We start from the raw sequence: 3,974 nt of genomic DNA, 5'->3' as shown, positions 1-3,974 counted from the left end.
TGGGAACAATTATTAGAAAAAAGACCTTTTGCTCCAAGCCAAGAGTTTGATTTGCCTGAGCCATAGCATATAAATGGATTCTCTGGTGGTGGCATTTTGTGTTAGAAACTCATTCTTTAGCCTGCGCCAGCCAGGTACTCATGCTGCACAGCTCACCCACTAAACAAGGTGCTAAAACTTACTGTTTATACTAACGCCACAACTGATGCAAAACCACAGCTCTGCTTCTGTAGCTCTCTCCAGTACTCTCCCTCACCCTAGTCCAGCACAATGCAAGGCAGCTCAGTGTCAGGTTACAATGGTGCAACACCAGCATCCCCACGAGGTCTGGGGCAGCATCACAAGAAGCTTCTGGTTTTTTAGGCTTTTCTCAGGACAGAAGGCAGGGAAGACAAGAGAGTGTAACCATCAACCTAAAAGATCCACACATTTATCCAGGTGCTTGCATTCCCACCAGTTTCAGGTGAGACTTGGATGACTAAGTAAACACCACTGTGGGTGTTAGTTCAATTGCAATGTGTTGCACACAAGCAAATCTCATCATCTGCAGCAGGCATCAGCTTCCAACAGCTTGTGCAGGGTAAGAAAATTTCCTACAGTAGATAGGCCAGACAAGATGGCAGAAGTCTAGCGTTTTGCATGTTCTTAATAAAATCCAACTGAAAGACACAGACATGCTGAAATGGGTCCAGAGGAGCTCCATGAAGACTACCAAGGGGCTGGAGCACCTTCTTTGTGAGGACAGGCTGAGAGAGTTGGGATTGTTTAAGCCTGGAGCAGAGAAGGTTCCAGGGAGACTTTATTATAGCCTTCCAGTATCTAAGCAGGAGGCTACAGCAAAGTTGGAGAGGGCCTCTTGGTGAGAGTATTGAGGGTAACAGTTTCAAACTGGAAGAGAGTAGATTCAGATGAAATATTAGGGAGAAATCCTTTACTATGGTGGTGTTGAGGCACTGCAACAGGTTGCCCAGAGATGCTGTGGATGTCATTAATTAACTTTTAGGCAGAAAACACTCCAGCAACAGTTTCTAAATATTTTTTAGACAACTAACGAGGCTGTGCAATAAGCAAGCAAACCGTAAAGTGCATTTGAAAGTTAATGTAACAATGAATTGAGAGGCTTAAAGCAGCTCTTTTACTGTACTTGTTGGAATCTTTAATCACACTCTTCATCCCTGGCAATTAGATGTGATACTGAACTAGAGCTTTACAAGTCACAGTATGCTGGGGTTGGTGTCTTTGAACAATCACATACTTAGCATATCTCAGGAAGATAAAGTGGTTGAAGTGCTGCTGAGCCTTTGTCAAGTCACACATAGAATTTTACAGGAAGTTTTAAAATTAGTAAGCTGTAACCATGATGCTGATGCTCATCTGGGCAACGCTGCCTTGCTCTGGGTGTGCCTCTGGGCTTCATTTTAATGACTGACATTTCCATTTATAGAATGAATACAAGGGAGTTGCTTGGAAGGGAACATTTCTGAATACATTTCAGTGTACACAGATTTGAGTCATAAAGTCTGTTAACACACAGTTCCTGGTATTGGCCCCTTCCATTTTATCTTGAGATAAGACTTTGCTCCACCCATAGCCAAAAGGCTGCTGCCATTACTGCTCTCTGAGCTGTACTCTCTACTTAGTTGAGGGCTAGTGGTGCTGACAAGAGCTTCTTCATTGTTCCACTGTAACTCAGCCTTAACCATCCCCAAAGCAAAACAGATTTTGCTTTCTGTGTTCAGTTCTTTTCCTAAGATGATATTTGAACAGGCAATAGCAACAGGCTAGAAGCAAAAACAGCAGCCGACAGGCACCAACTATTACCTTCACAGGAGAATAACCTGGCACCAGTGAAAAGTAGATGCTACTGATGTTCAGTATCCTCTGTAAAACAGGACTGAGGGTTGTAATCATTCACCATGAGATATAATCACTTTGTAACTGGGAATCTCAGCCCTGGGTCCCAAGCTGCAGTGGGCACACACTGGGGCAGAAACTGTGTTATTGGTTTCTGTTCTCTGGCCAAATTGAGTATTTGACCCTCCAGGAATGTAGCTGTGCCATCTTCCAGAAACTTAGTTTTTAAAAGGAGTGACTGTAACAGGAAGAAAATATATGTTAGCTGCGGGTGCCTTAAGTGTCAGAGAAAGGGCTTTGGTGTTGACAAACGAGAGGGAATTAGAGGACACACTGATACTGTGGTAGAGACAGGGGATCCTGCAGGTGTGTGCTGACCTGCTCTGTGGGGTGGCAACATATTTTTGCATCTTCTGGAAAACTCTTGTCTTTTGCAAAGGATCAGTGCTCTGTGAGCTACTAGTCTGGTGCCTTTTGGGTATTACAGAGCTGCCACAGGTAATCACTGAAATGTCTCTGTAGACAGTGCTCACATTCATTTGTGCTGTGCTCACATCATTTGTATTTATCCATAGCTAAATGACTGGAAAACAACAGCAGCTCCCATTCTAGGCTGACCCAGAGAAAGAAGTGGTAACTTCCCATTTGCATTTGAGATCCTTCCATACTTCCTTAGTAAAGGTGAATCTAAATAGTTTTTATTATTTGGAAGAAACCTGAAGGTGAACTGCAGTCTTTCAATGTACACTTTCTGTTTTAAACTCTAGGTCACCCATGCATCCTTAGGTGAGAGATTTAACTCAATGCCAATAGTAACTGACACAACTGGCAATTCACCATTTGTGTCATGAAGGATCTACTACCATATCACATTAGTCATGAGGGAGAACTTGGACATATCTCTTCCCTCTCACCACACATGGCCAGAAGCTGACCTTCACTTATCAAAAGGGCTTTTCCAACTGCAGCATGGCCCCTGCTGTGGAAATGGGCTCATCACTGCTTGTCACTAGAAAGACAGAATCACCAGGCATGGACTAGATCCTTTCAACAAGCAGGCAGAAAAAGTCACTAACCATTTTAACGGTCCTGGTCCTAGATACAGGCACACACATCTAAAAGAAAATGCTGCCCTCTGGTCTGTCTTCAGCTACTCACACATGGCCATGTCACAAAACCACCTACTCCACTGCAACATGGGACTTTGAATCAACCTCAGTCAAATGATCTGGAAAAAAGAAATCCAAGCTAGGTCCTACCAAAAACTGAGCTACTTCAGTTCTCAATGAGGTTCAGAGGCTTAAAAGAAGCATTTTGTGTCCACTAAGGAGAGAGTAACCTACTGTAAGTTACTGTAATTCAATTTTCAAGTCTTAACCTTCCTCCACTGTTTTTCCACTATATAAATCAGGTATTGGCATTCACATCAACGCATCCACCTTGTCCTTTTGTGTTAGTAGCATCCAATTTCATAGATCAACATTAGATGAAACATATTTTACCACCAGTTTAGAAGGTAATGTTTCTTTTATCTTTATTTTGGTGTGTTATCTTATTGATAAATTCAGTATGAAAGTTTAAAGACAATCCTTATTCAATTGTAATCATTCTGTGAAGAACTATATGAGAAATGTGTTTTAAAATGAATGTATGAACAACATTATCTCCACGTGCCCATTTTTAAAAAGCAATGCTACAATTAACAGAAATAAAAACTGTTCCTCATTCATATTAGGCCTGACTCCAACACAGGTAATCGAATTGACCATTAAATAGCTCCACAAATATTTCTCTTGTACCCAGTGAAATTGCTTCTGTAGGAAAACACTGCTGGGCCTGGCAAAAGTGGGAGAACTTAGGCTTCTCTGATTCAAAGGTTTCTTATTAACAAAACCCACGTTTGCTCAAACCCCACAGCATGGTTTCAGCTGCACAGTCACACCACTAGTTGGAGAAAGGCACACATGTGATAAAGGAGGAGAATGAAAAAGCTTATTGACATGTTGATACACACCTGATAAGGAAAACAAAAACCCACTTGAAAAAAAAAAAAGGGCAGTTGAGTTTTAGTCTAAGTCAGAAGCAGCATTAGGTCTCTTTTCTCTCCCAGCGTGAAGATG

Source organism: Pogoniulus pusillus, chromosome 19, assembly GCF_015220805.1.
Source record: "Pogoniulus pusillus isolate bPogPus1 chromosome 19, bPogPus1.pri, whole genome shotgun sequence".
In the NCBI taxonomy this organism is placed as follows: domain Eukaryota; kingdom Metazoa; phylum Chordata; class Aves; order Piciformes; family Lybiidae; genus Pogoniulus; species Pogoniulus pusillus.
Note: the sequence above shows the minus strand (reverse complement) of the source record.